Here is a 21,332-nt window from a genome sequence, read left to right on the forward strand (position 1 = left end):
CTAAAATCAGGTGTGTCTAGCTAGTGGACAGGTAAAGAGCTTTTTCAACTTTTTGCAGCCTCTCCCTTATCTGTAGAGACAAGAGAGCGAGACAAAAGGAGACCTTTCGTCAATCGCAGCAATTCTTAAAAGAATTGTGCCGAGCATAGAGCTCTAACAACGATCCAGGCCAGAAGCAGCCTGGATGTCCGCTGCAAAAAAGAAAAAAAATCTTTTACCTTTTCCAGAGTTCCATTCAGTACCCAAATTATGTCTATTTTTCGAGGTCCTTCATCAGGGAACCAAAATGATGAGGTAAGCAAAGAGTAAGTAGTTTCCAATTCGTCCTGAACTGAAATAAGACATCAGTTTTTTCCAATTTTCTGACCAGTTGAAATCTCAGTTTCCCTTCCCCCCCTGTTTACAGAAATTATCAGATTATACACAACAGACTAGTAAATTTCCCAAAATAGCAATAGTCATACAGTTTTATACAGCAATAGTTCTGTTCTCCAGGGGACAAAAAGGAAGCAGGATTAAAATTATGATCTTGGATTATGGAACATTCTTTTCTAATAGTATTGCCTCATGTTTCAACACTATGGAATCTGTGAGCCATCTCCCAGCCCTCTAGATTTAATATTGTTCTAACTTGAATACCCCTTCATTTCATCTTCTCTGCATATTTAATAGGGGATTGAGTGTCAAAAGTTCTTTCCCCACCATGATCATGTAAAACATGAAAAACGCATCTGAATATAGATCTATAGTCAGGAGTCTAGGATTGGGGTTCCAGAGATTGCCAGCTTCATCTCAAAAAGAAAGGCAAAGTGGGAGCGGTCCTAGCACTGTTTAATTCACTGACCACTTGGCTCTGACTACAAACATAAGAGGAAAAACCAGGGGCATGATTTAAGGCAGTTTTACTTCAGGTAGCTGTCCTAATTTTAACCATCCCACCTCCAGATGGTGGAGTTTAACGACCTCTGCAAACAGTTATACCTGAATTCAAAACTCCAAGTAAATATTAGCTTCAGTCCCAAAAGATTTTATCTAAATGTAGGCTGTTCCTTTAAACAGTAGAAATAATTAATATCTAAATCAGCAAGGAGGTGCAGTTATTAAAAACAAACTAACAAACAAAAAAAACCCCCACTATACTTAATGGGAGGAGGGACCTCTCCACGTGGTCACCCTTCCCCCACACCACCATAGCTCCATTTAAACTATTAATTACTTTTACAAATCAATCTTTCCTGTCCCGTCTTTAAGTAAATATATATGTATATATTTTTAAACTGTACACTTCAATGTTTGCACGTAACTGACCCAAATTTCATAAAACTTAATACATGCCCAACAGAGCTGACAAATACTTAAGGCATAGCTCAGTTACAAATTACCCAATACCTCTAGCAAACATACCATCTAAGTAGGGAGATACAACCACAATCTCCCCTAAGTAAGCTACCAGCATTTTGTTTTAAAAACCTATGTTTTAACTAAAAATCCCAAACACAGCTTTAAATTCCCAATAATATAAAACTACTTTTGCCATCACATTTAAAACAATGAACTTCACTAAATAGCGGTTTCTTTCCCCCGGCCCATGTGGCCCTGCTGCAGTCAGGACACGTGGGAGGAAGAGGAAGGAAGCCACCATCTTCACTGGCTCAATCCCACATACTTCCCCATGTACAGGGTTTCTGATCCCAAATGGGATCTACTAACAGCTATTTCTGGTCAGCTGAAACGACCCCTGCTTCAAAAGACCTAGTTCTCCTCCCTGCCCGAAGGCCACTGGAAGGGCTAATGGAATTAAATCCTCTCAGGTCCTTCCTTTCAGGTACCATTTAATCCTTTTGGCACCACCAGTCTGCAACAAAACAACAATACCTTATCCGCTTTTTCTTGCTTTTTATTTTTCCTCATATTTTCGCAGTTTGTTCCAATTACTTAATTTATCTCCCAAGGGACTATCTACCGGTATTTTCTGATATTTTTCTCATTTCTCTCCGCGAGGGCTGGCTGGGACTGGGCCACACCCATTGAATTTGGAAGGAGTTTAACAGACTCCTAAACGCCCAAACACGCTAACCGTCGCCGGTTAACTCAGTCACCCAGGAAGGCCTAGCTCTCTTCCTGTCTACCGTCTACAGCCCCCTCCAGAACCTATAACTAGACTCAAGGGGCTTCACAGGACGCTTACCTCTGGGTTGCTGCGCAACAAATTACTTGACTGATCTGTCCTCCACCAACCGGTTGGGATTTTCACCGCGGAGTTTCCGTTGCTTTTCTCTGAGTTTCTCCACTTCGGGTGCACTCTACGTCAGGGAGCAAGGAGAAGCCCCTGGATGCTGGCGGGCTGCCTAAATCAAGGCAGGGCGCCATCCCACTAGCACCCAGGAGTTCACTTACTCACCGAGTAAAGGATCCCGGACGAGCCCCCAAACTGTGTGGTACGGAAATGGTGAGGGAACACCATTTAATAAAAAAGCTGGAGAGAGCTCTAGAGAAAAGCAAAATTTATTGTACATTCTCGCGAGAAGGGCATCCCACTCTTCGAGTAGACTATCGAAGAGAGGAAGCGCCTCCTGTGGGCAGGACAGCACCTTTAATCCCTAACGCAAAACGCCCCCTCCCACCACTGACCCTCATCCTCATTGGCTGAGAGTCTTACATTCTAAACGCGAGATCTACCCATGAAATTGAACTTGACCAATAAGTACATAGTTGCCCATATTTGGATGAAATAGGGAGATGTCATAGGAGGGGAAGGCAATGCCCTTCAGAGTCCTTCAGGCCTACTCGAACTCTGAAGTAGATGAAGCCTTACTCGATTTTCACAACTGTCTTGAAAGATCTCACCTCATCTCATTCAGTAGGAAACATTATCAAGGAAAACACATTCCCCACACAGGCCACATCAAAAAATGTGTTTAGCTCATCATTTCTACCATGAAGTAAGCAGAATTCTTCTTTGGTCCTCCATTATCATGATCCGTGATCTTGTTTTTTTTTTTTTTTTTTTTTTTTTTTTGTTTGTTTGTTTTTTTTTGTTTTTTAATAGCTTTTTATTTACAAGATATATGCATGGGTAATTTTACAGCATTGACAATTGCAAAACCTTTTGTTCCAACTTTTCCCCTCCTTCCCTCTACCCCTTCCCCAAGATGACAGGTTGACCAATACATGTTAAATATGGTAAAGTATAAGTTAAATACAATATATGTATCAAAGTTCTAAAGTCTTTGAGAATTGTTCATTTTTACAATATTGATATTAAAGTATTAACTAATCTCCTTGTTCTGTTCATTTCACTCTGTATCACTTCTAAAAGTTTTCCGAGATCTCTCTGAAACTATTACTTCTTACAGTTCATAAGTATGACATTTTATTTGTGTTTAACCATTCGCCAACTAATAAGCAATCCCCTAATTTTTGTCATTATAAAATAGTTGCTATATTTTTGTACAAATAGGACCTTTTCTTCTTTATTTGTATCTCTTTTATGATAAAACCTTAGTAGTGGTGTGATTGGGTAAAGGGGCATGTCCTTTTTAGTAACTGTTGAGGTATAATTTCAAATTACTTTCCAATTGACAGATCCCATTGATAATGTATTAAAGTATCTATTTTTCCATAGCCCTTCAAGCATATACCTTTTCTCCATCACAAAACCATTGGACATCTGGCCTCACTTATCTCATTGTTGAAAAGAGCCATGTCTGGAATATTTTAAAATATGACTACAAAGAGTTAAAATTTTTCTTTCAAGAGCTACCTGTTCATATCCTTCAACCATTTACTAACTTGGTAACTGCTCTTATTCTTACAGATTTGAATTAGTTCCTTACATATAGCTCTTTGAAATGAGACTTTTATCAGAGAAACTTGCTGCAAAATTTTTCCCAGTTAATTGTTTTCCTTCTTTACTACATTAGATTTGTTTATGCAAAACTTCAAATTTAACATCATTAAAATGGTTTATTTTGTCTTTTAAATAAATCCATATAAATCCTATGGCACTGAATAAGTAAATTAATTTAGGTAGTACTGTCTTTTTATTATATTGACTTGGCCTACCCCTGAGCAATTAATATTTTCCAATTATCTGTATTTACTTTTGTAAATAGTGTTTTGTAGTCATGATTTTTATGTATTTTTTGGTAGATAGATTACCAAGTATTTTATATGTGTTGTAATTTCTCTCACTATTAAATGTATAAGTACTATATAGAAATTCTGGGGATTCATGTGGATTTATTTTATTTAGTGTAATTTTGATGAAGTTTAATTTTCAGTTAATTATTTTTTATTTTTTATAACAAAGGTTAAAGACAGAAAAAGAAATAAGTCTAGCAAAACCAACCACCACACTGTCCTATTCAGTTTATTCACTATACTGTATCTCTAAGTCCCCCACTTCTGCAATAAGAGGAGAAAAGTATATTTTCTTAACTCCTCTGGGGCCAAGTTTGCTCACTGTTTCATTTTGTTGTTCTTTCCAATTACATTTTAGTCACTGTGATATTGTTGTCCATATTCTGTTTATTCATGTCCATAATTTCTCATTTATTATCCTATGTTTTCCTGAATTCTTTATTTTTAGTCTTCATTCCTTATTGGCTTAATAAAATTCCATCACATTCATGTGCCATGATTTGTTTAGTCATTCCCTAATTGATGGGCAACTACTTTATTTTCTCCTCTTTGTTATCCTACAGGCAGAATGCAGCTACTTAAACCATTGATTTAAAACTTCTGGTTGAAAATTAGAAGGGAAATAGAAAACTGAGGGGAAAAAAAAGTTTATTTCCAGGATTTCCGATAAAGGGCTCATTTCTAAAATATATAGAGAATTGACTCAAATTTATAAGAATACAAGCCATTCTCCAACTAATAAATAGTCAAAGGATTCGAACAGATAATTTTCAGACAAAGAAATCAAAACCATTTCTAGTCATATGAAAAAATGCTCTAAATCACTACTGATTAGAGAAATGCAAATTTAGGCAAATGAAGAACCACTTCACACACCTCAGATTGGCTAAAATGACAGGAAAAGATAGTGATAAATATTGGAAGGAATATGGGAAAATTGGGACATTAATACATTGTTGGTGGAATTATGAATTGATCCAACCATTTTGGAGATTAATTTAGAATTGTGCCCAAAGGGCTATAAACTGTGCATACCCTGTGATCCAGTAATGTCTCTACTTGGTCTGTATCCCAAAGAGATCATAAAAGAGGGAAAGGGACCCACATGTGCAAAAATGTTTGAGGCAGCCCTTTTTGTAGTGGCCAGAAACTGGAAACTGAATGGATGCCCATCGATTGGAGAATGGTTAGGTAAATTATGGTATATGAATGTTTTGAAATATTATTGTTTTGTAAGAAATGACCAACAGGATGATTTCAGAAAGTCCTGGAGAGACTTACATCAATTGATGCTGAGTGAAATGAGCAGAACCAGGAGATCATTGTATACAACAACAACAAGATTATATGATTATCAATCCTGATGGATATGACTCTTTTCAACATTGAGGTGATTGAATGGAGAGAGACATCTGTCCAGAGTGTGGATCACAACATGTATTCTTACTTTTCTTCTTGTTTTTGTTTGCTTATTTTTTCTTTCTCATATCTTTCTCCTTTTTGATCTGATTTTTCTTGTGCAGCATGATAAAAATGTACATAGAAATTCCATAAGACTCCTACAGAGTGGATTTTTAAATGAGAAAGGGCTTAGAGATCATCAATCTCCTAATTTCATGAAGGGGAAAATTGATTTTGATTGATTACTTAGGAGTCACCCTAGATTCTCTGACTCTTCCCCCACCCAAGCAATTATTCCCTCTGCTGCACTAGGTTTCCCATATGCATCTTTTGCTATTATTGTTTTGTTTTGTAAGTTTTTTGGTTTTTAAGTGAGACGAAATGTACTGGCAACTGTGTTTATGCTAGCATTGTGTCTCCTTTTTTTGATAGAGAGTTTGCAAATATATTTATGAGAAAATCTGATCCCTACAGATTATTGCAAAATTTTTTTTGTTTTTGTTTATTTGTTTGTTTATGTTGCTTGGACCTAACTTTAATATTAAGTCACAGTTGTCTATATCCCCATTTCTAATCTGTATCTTTAAATCCTTGCTTAAGGTACAACCTTGGGTACCAACATATTGGGATAGATTCCACAAGCTGAACTTCTTTCTATTTCTTCTTTGATAATTTATGTGAGTCAGTTAGAACAAATCATTGCATTTCCCAAAAACTGTTTCCTTATCTGTGAAATGAAAATGGGATTTCAGAATATCAGAGATGGCCAGAGATTAGGTAAAAGAGCCTGCTAAATTAAGCCCCTTGGGAGAGAGATGGCAAATACAATGAAAAGAGCACTGAGTATAAAGGTCCTGGGTTCAAATCCACCCCTGGTGCTTATTCCTTTCTTGTGTGACTTTAGACAAGTCAATTCTCAGGCTTTAGTTCCTTCGACAGTAAAATGAAACTAGGGGATTTTGTACTAGATGATGTCCAGGATTCCATCCAGTTCTGAAGCTATGCTCCTATGATTACTCTGGGTCTCAGATTTCTTACCTGTAAAATGGGAATAGAATCATAAAATATGAGTCCTTCAAGGGACACAAGATACCATTTCATCTCTTATTTTACAGATAAAAAGGAAAGAGGCTAGCCCAAAGACACAAAGCCTAGTAAGAGGCAGAGCTGAGATTCAAATCAAGGTCCTAGAGGTAAGATGAGGAAAACACTTTGTAAATGTTAAAGCTAAGACAGAAATAGGAGCTGTTATTTTTTCCAGCATGAATAACACTTGTGGGAGGAATTCCTTTTTTGTCATGCAGACAACCACAAGCCAAACCAATGTTTTCTAGGAGAGTCACTAGCCACCTATTAACTGATCCCATTGTCATTGTAGGATGGATGCTACTTCCCATCTGGAAGCTGTACATTCTGATACAATTTCGAAATCAAGTTGGGTATCCATTTCCTCATCTATAAAATGATACCCATCAAAGCACAAAGCCATGGGCTGTGCAGGGCTATCCAATCAATCTTTGGGTGCCAAGAAGGCAAAGGAAGCAAGTCCAGGGAGCCCTGGTCAGGAGATTCCCCACATTACCCTGATTTGTACTTCTCGATCAGGCAACCTTATGTGACCCTATAGCTATTGTGAGGAGCAGAATTTGGTCCAGATCTGGGATTTCATCTAAGGTGAGAACCCCTACTGAGGAAATTCTCTGTCAATGCAGACTGGCATTTTGTTCTTCAATTTATTGTCTTAGGCTATTTGTTATCTGGGGCAGCTAAGAGGCTCAGGGACTTGCCTAGGCTGTGCCACAGCAGATACTTGGACCCTGGTCTTCCTGGCTTTGAAGTCAGCTCTCTAGTCACTCCATAGTGCTGCCTCTCTGGGAAATATAACCAGAAATGAGAGAAGCTTTGGTCCCAAAGGGAGCCCAGCCAACCCATGGCTAAGTCAGAATCCTTTCCTCAATAGACCCAAGCAGTGTGGTCCAAGTTCTCCTTGAAGGCCATCAGTGAAGAATCCCCATTCCCCTAATGATAGAAAGCTCTAACTGATAGGAAGTTTTCCCTTGCACTCAAACTTAAATCTGGCTCTCTGCTTCTAGTCTTGGCTCTGGCACTTACTAGCTGTGTAATATTGGCTAAATCACCATGTCTCCCAGGAGCATCAGTTTCTATATCTGCAAAGTAGGGATGAAAATATTTACACTGAATTACTGTATAGGATTTTTGTCTGTAAATCTTAAATGTGCAATTGAACTGTTCTTATTATGAGCTATTGTTACTCATGGCTCCCTGGTTGTGTGCCTCCATTGTGGTAGATGCTCTGAGGGACTAGTTAATTGGTCTGTTAGATTTAATTGCTGGAGAACCAAAGATGATAGAACTAACTCATTCAATACACATATAACTCTTGTATGTAAAAAGGCTTTACTAAAACATTAAACAAATCAATCAGATTTTCCTCTTATCTGTGAACCATAGAAAATCCAATAAGAGCAATATCAAAGCAAATAAATAAATAAAACACTGAATATTTGTGATCTGCTTTTATTTTTCTAACTAATGGTTTCTTTATCTTTCTCTCATAGGCTGTCCCCATTTATGGCCTTGTTTATTTCAGCCTGTAACCCATACTGAGGGAGATCATCAGGAAAAAAAAATCATCTCCTTATCATCTTTTTGTCAGTTTTACTTAGCTGAGTAAATGCTGAATCTCCTGGTGAACAATAAATTCCTTGAGGTAGACAAATGTCTAGTTTTTGTGTCCCCAGCTCCTGGAACATAATGAATGCTTTAGGAAAGTTGGCAAAATGAGCTGTCTGGTATTCTGCACAGAAGCTTTCTCTACAGGTGTAGGTTTCCTCAGATCAGTGATTTCCAGAATGTACAAGGGAGTGTATACTTCAGCATAGGAAGACATTTTAGAACATGCATTTCTATCTTCATTCTTAAAAAGAAAAGGAATTTGAGCTTTAATTTTTTGTATCCTTGACTGGACCATAAGTTAGATTGTTTTGTGTGATGGAGATGAAATATCTTGAAGGAGTTGGAATTTCATAACATGGCATATTTGACTGTGGCAGCATCAAGCAAGCCGGTATTTATTCAACTCTTTCTATGTTCCAGACATTGCTCTAAGCACTGGAGAATACAGAAAAAGGGAAAAATATAGTCCTCTCAACATGAGGGTGACAACATGCACATGACTGTGTTAACAACCAAAAACCATCAATAACTATCATTTATATAGAGCTTGAAGTTCATTTATAGTGCTTTGCCCAGAGCCTTACAAATATTACCTCATTTGTTCCTCACAACTCTTGGAAGTAGATATTATTGTCATGCTCACTTTACAGATGAGGAAACTTAATTAGACAGAGGTTAAGTAACTTGTCTAGAATCACAGACCTAATAAGTGTGAATTCAGGTCTTCCTGACTTGGTCCAGTATTCTATCCACTGAGGAGAGGGGCCCACAGATGAGAAGAAAGTACCTTTTAAATGCATGACCAGTTTTGACTCAATAGCCAAAAATCTGTTTCTTATGGACCAGAAAATAGCCATAGATGCTCATGGATCGCATCAGCCAAACATATCATGCATGCTCATAAAGGATAGGCTTGGTCAGAGATCCATTATATGTACAATTTAGAAATAGAATAAATATATATAGATTAAGGGGATACACAATTTTTAAAAAATTTAACGGGGCGTGTGAGTAAAACAATCTGGAGACTTCTATTCTAGACCCCAGCTTCTTAAACTGTGGTTCATGACCTCATAAGGGGTCTCATAATTGAATGTCTGGGCTGAGAAATTATGACTTATATTGGCAAATATTTGATTTGTAGGTATCTATTATATATATATATATATATTTGTTTCTTGGGTGAAAAGGAATTAAGAGTGGGAAAAGTTTAAGCAGCTCTGTTCTAAAGGACTTACACAATCCCTCTAAAAGTCAATGGTGATGTCTTGGCTGTGAAAGAATGATTTCCTTTGCATTATGGCCTGGTTTCTTAAAGAAACGAGCACATATGTAACCATCAAAAAAATTTTAATTATAAAATTAATTAAAAAAAAAAAAAAAGAAACGAACACATTCCAAATGTGTTGGACCTTACCCAGTTGAAAACATAGCCTAATAAAGTATTGTTGGACTTGTAATTATTTTGGTTTCTTTACATCTCCCAAATGAGTTTCATTTTCTGGAGTTCCAACAGATCCCATGCAGAGTCCACCTGGTCCAGTTGTTTGCAGCTCGGTGCCCAGGAGGCCAAGGACAGAGGGAGTAATGTCTGCATCCTGTTTAACTTGACGCAGACACCGCTTTGCCTTGGCCGGTGACTGACCTAGTGCCCCTGCACAGATGCCCGCCCAGAATCATGGAGTAAAAGAGCTAGGATGGCTCCTGAGGAGTGGGAAAGCAATTGGAACCATGACATCCTGAGCCAAAGAAATTCTGATCTCCTTGGAAGACTGCTTCTGAAGCGCCAGGGCCATGTCTGAGCGCCCGCCATGAAAGCAGATTGGAGTAAATTAAAGGAGGGTGGCCAGGATCAATGGGAGGAACTGGAAATGCTTATTGTCTCTGAAAGGCTAACCCAGGGAAGGCTGGCATTGGTCTCTTAGGTCCAGAGGGCAGAACTAAGGACAGTGAAAAAGAGATGCAGAGAAGCAGGCTTGATTTTAGAACTTTCAAACAATTAGGTCCAGTCTCAAATGAAATGGACTGGAGGGAGGATATTTCCTGTCTTTGGAGGTCTTCATCAGTTTGATTAGTAGCAGGATTCCTCATAGGACTGGGTTAGAAACAAAAGGTGGCCTTGGATGTGCCTTCAAACTTCAAAATGATGTGATTCTATGATTTTGAGGTTATGGCCCTTCTAATGGCAAGTCAGTATATATAGTGAAGCAGGTGATTGGAGGATCTGAGTGCAGCCCTCAGAACAGTAACCTATTTACAAGGTTCTTTAAAGTTCCCGAACTGTGAATAGGGGAATTATTCAGAGCATTTCTGGCAAGGTTTGTGTTTTACTTCCTCCAGATCACAATAACACATTAAAGTAGGATTTTGTAGAGTGTGTACAGCTATAATTACTGACCTCCCTGGCTTCCTTTGAGTCCCAACTAAAATCTCACTCTCTATACGAAGTCTTCCCCAAGCCTTTTTAATTCCAGGCTTAATTTTCTAATTATTTCTTCTTTTCTGTAGCTCCAAGAAGCTGTAGCATACACAGTGGCCATATTTGTCCAGCAGATGGGCTAAACCAGGCTGAGGGTAACCTGTTGGTGAGTTGAGGCATCCTCCCCAAGCATGTGAAGACTTTCCCTTGGCAGAATGGGCTGATGAGAACAATAACAACAAAGTTGGTTGAAGCAGGAGCTGAGGAGAGCTTAGAACTTGGTCAGGCATTGGAGACACCAAGGGCATCCACTGCAATCCAATGCAATCCACCGCATCCTCAGAACACTTCATCATTCCTAGCTGTGTGACCCTGGGCAAGTCACTTAACCCCAATTGCCTCAGTGAAAACAAGTAAATAAATGCTTGTTTCCTTTCTTTTCCACCTGAACCTTCCTTCAACATTCCACCACCCCTTGACTTCTCTTCCTCCGCTGGTGAGTTCTTTCCTGGATGAGGCTGGATCTGATCTCAGAACTTCCTGACTCCAGGTGTGCCTGTATCCCCAGCACAAGGTAAGGTAAGCACAAGGTATCCTGGGCCAAGGTAAGCCCTTCATAAAGGCCCCTTGCCTTGCCTGGCTTTGTCTAATATTCAGTGAAGGTGCCCCCCGAGGGCATTTGTGACCCCCTGAAGCTGTCAGTGTACCATCGTCCTGAAAGCCCTCAGCTCACTGTTATGGATCTGAACTGTATTTCTCCATGGGCCTCTCATAGCTCCCAGAAGAACTGATGCACTCTAGGACAGGAGGCCTTTGTGAACCCAGACCTAACCCTGGCCCTAGATCAATGTATGTTGGCTGGAAAGAATGCTGAGAAAGTGAAGAAAGCAGGGCAAAGAACAGAGTAACAGGTGAGACAACAACCTCCCCACCCCACCCAGGGCAAACATGGGGAAAGTGGGGCTAACAGCTGACAAACTGATTTTTCTTCCCATCTCCTGCCCCCACCGGGCACTTTGTGTTTGCCTGGAGGTGTCCTTTGTGTCAAAATAAAACAGAGCAATAAGGGAGTCCTGGCAACTGCTGGTAATCCTGGGTAATTGGTGATCAAAGTTCTAGGCTGCAGTGGGCTAAGCTGATCAGATGCCCATGCACACTAAGGTTGGCATTATAGTGATGGAACAAGGGAGGGAGGAAGGGAGAAAGGAAGGAGAAAGGGAGGGAAGGAAGGGAGAGAGAGGGGGAAGGAGGAAGGGAGAAAGGAAGGAAGAAAGGAAGGAAAGAAGGAAGGAGGGAAGGAAGGAAGAAAGGAAGGAAAGAAGGAAGGAGGGAAGGAAGGAAGAAAGGAAGGAAGGAAGGAAGGAAGGAAGGAAGGAAGGAAAGAAAAGGGAGAAAAAGGAAGGGAAGGAAGGAGAAAGGAAGAAGGGAAGGAGGGAAAGAAGGAAGAAAGGAAGTGTGTGGTACGGAAATGGTGAGGGGTCACCATTTAATTAAAAAAAAAGCTGGAGAGAGCTCTAGAGAAAAGCAAAGTTTATTGCACATTCTCGCGAGAAGGGCATCCCACCCTTCCAGCAGACAATCGAAGAGAGGAAGCGCCTCCTGTAGGCAGGACAGCCCCTTTAATCCCTAACACAAAACACCCCCTCCCACCACTGACCCTCATCCTCATTGGCTGAGAGTCTTACATTTTAAACTCGAGATCTACCCACGAAATTGAACTTGACCAATAAGTACATAGTTGCCCATATTTGCTGAAATAAGGAGGAAATATCATGAGAGGGGAACGCAATTATGCCTTTGACTAGATGTTCAGAGTCCTTCAGGCCTACTCAAACTCTGAAGTAGATGAAGCCTTACTCGATTTTCACAACTGTTTTGAAAGATCTCACCTCATCTCATTCAGAAGGAAAGAAGGGAAGGAGGGAGGAAAGAAAGAAGGAAGGGAAGGAGGGAGGAAGGAAAGGACTCAGGAGGGAAGGAAAGAGAGAGAAAGGGAGAAAGGAGGGGAGGAAGGAGGAAGGGAGGGAAGAAAGTGGGAGAGAGAAGGAGGAAGGAGGGAGAGAAGGAAAGAAAGAAGAAAAGGAAGGAAGGGAAGAAGGGAGGGAGGAAAGGAAGGAAGGCAGGGAGGAAGTAATGAGCACCAGATGTGGAATCAAAGAACTTGAGTTTAAATTGGCTCAGTTCATTAAAACCTGCACATCCTTCTGCCTCATCTGTCTTGCCTCTCACTCTGTTGCCATTTGCCTGGCACATTGTAAAAGGATTCTTCTTCAGAGTGAGCTGGACAGCTGGGTGCCTAGTGGTCAAGCACTGGTCCTGGCATCAGAAAGAATCTGACATCTGACCCCTTCTGGCTGAGTGACCCCCAGCACAACATTTCACCCTGTTTGCCTCAGTTGCCTCTACTTGTCTATTTGTCTTCCTGCAGAAGGAAATGGCAAACGCTCCAGGGCTGTTGCCAGGAAAGCCTCAGATGGGCTGGTAAATACTTGGGCCCAGCAGAACAACCAGGGACTGGACAGGACAACTCTTGCAGGGCCCACACTGTGCCAGCTGGAGTCTGGAAGTGAGTCTCCCAGCAGGGAGCCCGGAAAGACTTCCAGGGAGGGAACTTGTGACTTGCCCAAAGTCACACAAGGATTGTTGAACTTATTACATCTGGGAAATACCTTGACAATCCTGTGTGACTTTGGACAAGTCACAAGTACAGTGCCCAGCATACAACAGACACTCAAGAAATGTTTATTGATTCAGTGGTCTGAAAAATGAAAAGATTTGGGCTCGGTGACCTTTGAGGTCCATTTTTGTTCTGGGTCTACCATCCCATGATCCTGTGACATTCTGGAGGGAAAATTTGCCCTTTTTCAACTTTTACCCACTGATCTAGTTCTCTCCTTCAAGCCTGAGTTGAATAATTGAATGAAAACAAACAAAACATTAATTAAGCTCTTCCTGTGTATCCCATCTAATCCTTCCACAAGACAAGATTCAAAAACTTGACCACTGGCATCCGGGTTGGGGGGGGGGGGAAGTCTAAGGCTTCGTTTTATAGATGAGGACTTTGAGACAAAAAATAATGACTTGGTGGAATTCACAAGGAAGTCAGGGGTGGGGGCGGAACAGAACCCAAGTCTTTTGGCTCTTACCCACATGCCTTTCCACTACAGGAACCTTTAGGAATTCTTTCATTCCCACTGTTGCGTCTGACTCTATGGACTTTGCTCCCACAGGAGAGCTGCCTTCTCCCCTTCCTGGAACATCCCTCTGCCATACCAGCCCCTTTCTCCCATGGGCAAGTTCCATTTGGGGGTGGGCTTTGGGCACCTGTGCTTCATTCCCTCCTGGCTGTGCTTTAGACTCCAACTTCATGCCCCTATGAGGACCTTCTCTCCCCTCCCCACCCCCATCCCTCTTTCCAATTCCCTTTTATGTATTCTTTCCCCATTAGAATGGAACTTCTTGAAGGTAAAATCTTTCTTTTTGCTTTTATTTATCTTCAGCCATAGCTCCTGACACATAGCTGCCTTGAAATAAGAGGCTTAGCTTGGGTTAAATCTAATAAAATAAAGCTTAATTGAGATAAATGACTTTTCATAGAGTTAAGTTTTAAAAACAACAGCTTGCTAAGATCTGGATGGATAAAGAATAACTAAATAACAATTTAGTAAAAAAAAAAAAAAAAAAAAAAAAAAAAAAAGACCTGGAAGGTTTTAGTGCTTTTAATGACACTCCACCCACCCCTACCCCCCCACCCCCTCAAACTTTTCCTAGAAACAAAGACCAATTTTTTATTTTTTAAATAATAAATTTTTCAAGAATGTTGAAGTCAGGACTTCAAGGAAGAATTATGCAACAGAAGTGTCATATGGCCACCAAAAAACTAAATAGATAACTGGAGAAGGTGGACTAGTCATGTGGTAAGACTAAGAGATGACTATGAATAGCATGTGCTGTTCATAGACGGCCAAGAAAATTGGACAAAGTCCCTAGGATGCAGTGAAGGATTTATATACAGATTTAAGGGTTTCCCTTGCATAGGGTTTATACAGAATAAGCAAGAAGTGAAAGGGTGTGGAAAGTTTGTGATCCATATGGTGAGGAGTTCCATGAAAGTATCAAAGCAAATATGTCTTTTTAAAAATTTTTCAATAGTATTTTATTTTTCCAAATACATGTAAAGATAGTTTTTAAACTTCTTTTTAAAAAATAGCTTTTATTTTCAAAACATTCACTCTTGTAAAACCTTGTGTTCCAAATTTTTCTCTTTCCTTCCTTTGCCTCCTCACTCTCCAAGACAGCAAGCAATCTGATATAGATTAAATACTTGCAGTTCTTATAAACATATTTACATTTTTGTCATGTTGTACAAGAAAAATCAGACAAAAAAGGGGAAAAACACAAGAAAGAAAACAAATAAACAAAAGTGAAAATACTATGCTGATTTACATTCAATCTTCATAGTTCTTTCTGGATATAGATGGCATTTTTCATCCCAAGTCTATTGGAATTGTCGCATTGTTGAGAAGAGCCAAATCCATCACAAATGATCATCACATAATCTTATTACTTTGTACAATGTTCTCTTGATTCTGTTCAATTCATTCAGTGAAAAGTCTTCATGTAAGTCTTTTCAGGCTTTTCTGAAATCAATCTGCTGATCATTTCTTATAGAACAATAATATTCCATAACATCCATATGCCATAACTTATTCAGCCATTCCTCAACTGATGGGCAGCCACTCAATTTCCAGTTCCTTGCCGCTATAAAAGAGACTGCTATAAACATTTTTGCACATGTGGGTTCTTACTATTCCCTTTTTTATGATCTCTTTGGGATATAGACTATATAGAGACCTTGCTGAGTCAAAGGGGGAAGCACAGTTTGGGCATAGTTCCAAATTGCTCTCCAGAATGGTTCCATCATTCTACAGCTCCACTAACAATGCATTAGTGTCCCAATTTTCCATATTCTTTCCAACATATATCATTTTTTCCTTCCATTTTAGCTAATCTGAAAGATGTGAAATGGTACCTCAAAGTTGTCTTAAGCAAATATGTCTAATACTTAAGTTCATTTTACAGTTGAGGAAATTGAGCCAAATAGGTTAAGTGACTTAACCAAAGTTACCTAGCTGGTGAATGTCTGAGGCCAGATTTGAACTCAGGTTCTGTCTCAGGCCTGGCACTCTTATCCACTGTGCCAACCTAGCTGCCCAGCAGCTATGTATGCCCAGCATATGTAATAGGACAAAAATTCTGTAACCAAAGAGCACCTTAATAGAGGCATTAATGTTAATATTAATATTCAGAAGCAGGAAGTTGAGAGGTCCTTTATCAAATCACCCCTAGAATATTGTGAAAATTGTGGCCATCTGTTATGACTTCTTTCTTCTTCTTTTTTTCTATACCTTACATCAAATAAAATGAAAAACTCCTTTACCATTCCCCATTCTCTACTTTGCCACATTTTCTGAAGAGGTAACCCTTCTCCCAGCCAAGGCGAACCTCATTGGTTTCTTTCATAACTATTTCCTTCTGAAGCTTCCATGTGGAAATCAATCATTCTCTCCCTCTTCTCTCTCTTTCTCTCTCACACACACAAAATCTTTAATCTCTCTGTTTCCTGGTTCCATTCCAGATGTCTATAAAACATAGCTAAGTCTCTCTATTTCTAAAAACAAAACAAAACAAAACCTTTCAGTTTAAGAGTTCTGATCAATGCAGTGAAAAACCTGGAATCCAGTAAAGTGATGGTAGGATGGTAGGATATGCTTCTCTCCTTTTGACAGAGGTCAAGTGCACTCAAGGTGCAGAAGACATGACTAATGTGTGGATCTATTTTGCTTGATTATGACAGTTTGTTGCAAATATTTTTTTTTCATTTGAAGAGTGTAGGATCAATCTATAGTGATAGAAGAAGAAAGAGAAAAAAAAAGAAAAAGAAGGAGGAGGAAGAGAGGGAGGAGGAGGAGAAAAGAGGATTGATTGAAGCATTTTTTTTTACATGTCCAGAATGACAGAAAATAATATGTAAAGAAACATAGACAAGCAGGACATTTTTGGAAGTCGTTAAATTTATTTTCTACTATAAAAAATCAAGTCACATACAAATAAGATTCATAATTTTGCATATAATTCTTTTTTTCTGTCCAATTCTCTATATGGAAATGTTAGTGCTAGTTATGTGCAAAATTTTTTAAAAATTAATTAAAAAACTCTTCAAATGACACTGTAACCCCATCAAGAGATTATTTTATCATCATCTCATCTCCAGCAAAATTCTTGCCTTTGTATTGCCTCGTATCACTACCTATAAATTCATTTTTAATCACCAAAGACGTTGAATTTTTTTGAGTCATCTTCTCTTCAGGCTTTGATTCAACTGACCAACCTCTTCTTGGGTATAAGTTTTCCTTGAAGATGGGATTAATTGTTTTAGTCATCTAGGTAGCACAGTAGATAGGATTCTTTATTTAAAAAAAAAAAAAAAACTTTTTCCCCCCTCAATATTATTTTATTTTTTTCAATTAAATGTAAAAATAATTTTTAGCATTCATATTTGTAAGATTTTGAGTTCCAAATTTTTTTCCCTCCCTTCCTTACCTCCCCTTTTCTCAAGACAGCAAGCAAATGATAAAGGTTTTATATATATATATATATATATATATATATATATATATATATATATATATATATATATATATATATATATATATATATATATATATATATATACATATATATACACAATCATTTTAAACATATTTCCATATTTGTCATGTTGTGAAAGAAAAGTCAGAAAAAAAGGAAAAAATTTGAACAAACAAAAGTGAAAATAGCATGCTTTGATCCACATTCAGTCTCTCTCTTTCTGAATCTAGATGGCATTTTCCATCACAAGTCTATTGGAATTATCTTGGATCACTGCCTTGCTGAGACTCAAGAGCTAAGTTTATCATAGTTGATTATCACACAATCTTGTTACTGTGTCCAATGTTTTCTTGATTCTGCTGACTTCACTCAGCATAAATTCACGTAAGTCTCTCCAGGCCTCTCTTAAATCATCCTGTTGGTCATTTCTTACAGAACAATGATGTTCCATAACTTTCACATACCATAACTTATTCAGCCATTCTCCATGATGGCCATCCATTTAATTTCCAGTTCCTTGCTACTCTATCAAAGGGCTGCTATAAACACTTTTGCACATGTGGATCTTTTCCCCTCTTTTATGATCTCATTGGCATACAGACTCAGTAGAGACACTGTATTCACAGTAGTGGATAGAATTCTGGACCTAACATGAGGAAAACTAGTGCCTTCAGACACTAGTTTTGTATCCCTGAACAAGTCACTTTTGCCGCAGTTTCCTTATCTGAAAATGGGGATAATCATAGTAGAGTTGTCAGGAGGATCAAGTAAAATAAAATTTGGGGAGAGGGGCATACCAATTTGGGCATTGCTTATTTTAGCAATTAGTGGGATCTTGAGACTCCTATAATAACATTAAGTGAGGTACCAGTTGTACAATTTCCAGTTTGATCACTGTCTTTTCAGCACTTTGAGCAATTACACGACTCTCTTAGTCTTCCTTTTATAAAGCATGGTTGGTAGGGAAAAGTGCTTGCATCTTTCTTCTCTCCTCTCTTCCCACATAGGTTATTTTGTTTGCTTCCATCTTCTCATGCAGTACGTGAATTATTCAGCCAGTTTAGTACTATTCTTGTTTATGGGCTACTGAGAACTGCAGGAAATTTTGTCTTTGTGTTGTACTCCAGTAGAGACAAAGGTATTTTTTTTTTCTCTTAGTATGTTGAGCACACACTTCTTTGAGTACAATGGCAAACAAGAGCAAAAGGTGCAAAGGGCACACTTTCTCCTCAATCTTGCAGAAACTATCTGTGGATTGACTCCCCAGGGACATTCTGTCATTGCAATAGCTCAGGCACTTGAGCGCTCTCTCTCTCTCTCTCTCTCTCTCTCTCTCTCTCTCTCTCTCTCTCTCTCTCTCTCTCTCTCTCCCCCCATATCAGCTCCTGTTCTGTATTTTAAAATGGATTTATGAAAGGCTGCCATCATGAACTTTAGATATTCCAACATCTGGAGAGTGTCCAATTTTTTCATAGGGCCAATTTTTATTTGTAGCTTGGGTTTTTATATGAAATTATGTTGTTATTGTGAAAAACTGTCACCTTCAAAATATATATACTGGTAATCTAGACTGACTTATTTTGGTATGATCATTGATTGGTAAAAAGTAAGTGGAATTGCTGCTTTAACACTGGTATTTTGGATGAAGGTTGGAAGTTTTGTGAGCTAAAATAGTTGAAACAGTCACATTTCAAGTTCTAAAACCTGCATTTGCTGTGAAGTAAATCTGCCTTGTGCTCTAGTCATCCAAAATATGTGTAATCAAGTTGTCTGTTCAAAGACAGCTTGAATGTTCATTTAAAAAAATAAATTCACTTATTAAACTGAAGTTCACTTTTTGAAAATTCACGAGGGTATTAAACATTTTGCTCCTTGTTTTCAATTGACAGGGCAAAGACAAAATTATCCTTTCCCATCCTAGCCGAAGTAAAAGGGGAAAAGAAAGGCTCTACAGCACGTGGATTAGGGCTTCACAAGTTTGAGCTAAGATACCTCTGGAGCTTTAGGGATCAATGGAAAGTTTGTGCCAGGTGGTGACACTGACTTTCTCTTTAAGTGCCAGGTGCCATCCAGTTGTTGGTAGAATGCTTCTAAATGCAATTAGAGCGCACCTTCCAAGAAGAACCCTAGGTATCTGGAGCCTGAGTTACCTTAGAAACCTGCTCTGTCTCTCCCCGGGTCCTTCAGGGGCCTTAAGAGCAGTCAGGAAGTCTAGCAAACAATTCCCTAGTTGTGTCCTCAGGCAGCTGTTCTCCAAGGGAAAAAGCTCTTCTTGCCACTGAAACTTTCTCCTGCCTGGATCTGACGGGGAGTGGATTTGGTGATGGGGAAGTCCTCTTAGTGGGGCCGAAGGGGTTGGGGAAGAGCACAGGAAATGATGCAATGTCCTGCCTTTTCAGATTCAGTTTCCCCTGGGGTGGAAGCTTTCACTAGAGCGGCTGGGAGGCGCTCTTAAATCTTAATTATTAACCCTTTAATTCAGCCGCCAGCTCCACTACCTAGAGCATCTAGCTTCTTGGACTGTTGATTCTGCTTCTTTGGGACAGCTTCCTGGCTTTTGGGAGAGCAAGGAGAGGTAACAGCATTTATTGAGTGCTTACTATGCAGCAGACGCTTTGTTAAGTGCTGGGGATACAAAGAAAGGCTGGAAAAAAAAACCCGCCCTCGGGGAGTTTACAGTCTAATGGGGGAGACAATATGAAAACCTCTATGTACAAGAAGACATAGCCAGGATAAATTAGAGATTTGTGGCCCAGTGAGTAAAACACCAATCAGGAAGATCTTGAGTTCAAATTTAGCCTCAGACACCCGTTTGGTGACTCGGGGCAAGTCACTTAACCCTGTGTGCCTCAGTTTCCTCATCTGTAAAATGAGCTGGAGAAGGAAATGGCAAACCTGTCAGGATCTCTGCCAAAACAAACAAACAAACCCAAATGGGAACTCCACGGAGCAACAGAAAGAAGGTTGTATGAAGAGCTTCTTGGAGGAGAGGTTTTAGTTGGGACACGAAGGAGGCCAGGAGGTGGAGGTTCCTTCTATTAGGAGAAAAGGGGGAAAGCTCCAGGCGGGAGAGAGAGCCAGAGAAACTGCCGGACCCTGAGATGGCAGGTCAGGGGTCAGGGTTACCGGATCTGAGGGTGAGGGATGGCGGTGATGAGGTCCTGGGCCCTAGTGGGGCAGCTAGAAGTACGAACAAAGTTACTCCCAGCGGGAAGCAGGGAAGGACTCGAATGGGACGAGCTCACGTTTACAGTCCCACCCCAGTGCAGGTCTGGGGAGCTGAAGGCGAGCCGAGAGCCGACCGACAGAAAGTAGGGGGAGGGGAGGGATTTCAGAGAGGCTGTGCAAGGTCACCGGCCTCACTTTCCTCCCGAGCCGCCCGAGTCCCGCGTTGAGGACGGCCGGAGACAGCCCAGAGCGATGGGAGGCCTTGGCCTTTTACCGGCTTCCATTTGCCTAAAGCAACACCCATTTGGTAACTAAGACTAAGTAAGAATGGAGAATTTTACCCAGTCCAGTTAAAAAAAACATTCCTCCAGGAGTAGGAGACCTTCGGGGTTTCTCAGCCAAAATAGAAACAACTGTTATTTACATTCACTTCCGGGCCAACCTGGGCCCAAGTGAGCCTGAGGGGCTCGCCTCGCGACCTCTACTTGGTCAGTCAATGAGAGCCAGTGATTTGGGTTTAAGGTTAGGGGCTAATATTGCAAGTGTTTTATCGATCGAAACTTATATTCCTTTGGTCAGAGCATCTCAGATAAGGGCGTTTATACCCATGTGGACAAAAACAGAAGGAAAAATCTGTTTCCCAATAGCCGGTTCTGGTTGGGTCCCCAGTGGGCAGCTCCCATCACTCCCAGGGCTCGTTGGAAGGACCATGGCCGCGGGAAGGCGACGCCCGGACGGGCCAGATGGCCCCTGGGAAGTACAGTGACTTGCCAGTCACCCTGCGTTTAAGTCCAGCGCTCCGGCCCCGTGGCCTCGGAGTGGGCTAGGGCGCGCTTCCTTCCGGCACGCAGTT

The 21,332-nt window shown here is 40.0% G+C and overlaps 2 long non-coding RNA genes across 2 annotated transcripts in view; both read left to right on the forward strand.

Annotated features, from left to right (window-relative positions):
- LOC141565722 (uncharacterized) overlaps positions 1-8,284 on the forward strand; it is a 59,940-nt gene extending 51,656 nt beyond the window's left edge. Inside the window, exons 4-5 of the long non-coding RNA XR_012489101.1 lie at positions 6,660-6,737; positions 8,124-8,284. This is a non-coding gene — a long non-coding RNA (uncharacterized LOC141565722). The remainder of the gene's footprint in view (positions 1-6,659; positions 6,738-8,123) is intronic.
- A 2,509-nt stretch (positions 8,285-10,793) lies between these two features.
- On the forward strand, positions 10,794-11,568 carry LOC141565725 (uncharacterized). Its single transcript, XR_012489107.1, has 3 exons — positions 10,794-10,826; positions 11,162-11,239; positions 11,436-11,568. It is a non-coding gene; the product is annotated as an uncharacterized LOC141565725 (long non-coding RNA).
- The last annotated feature ends 9,764 nt before the right edge of the window (positions 11,569-21,332 follow it).

The sequence above is a fragment of the Sminthopsis crassicaudata genome, chromosome 1 (genome assembly GCF_048593235.1).
Source record: "Sminthopsis crassicaudata isolate SCR6 chromosome 1, ASM4859323v1, whole genome shotgun sequence".
NCBI classification, from domain to species: domain Eukaryota; kingdom Metazoa; phylum Chordata; class Mammalia; order Dasyuromorphia; family Dasyuridae; genus Sminthopsis; species Sminthopsis crassicaudata.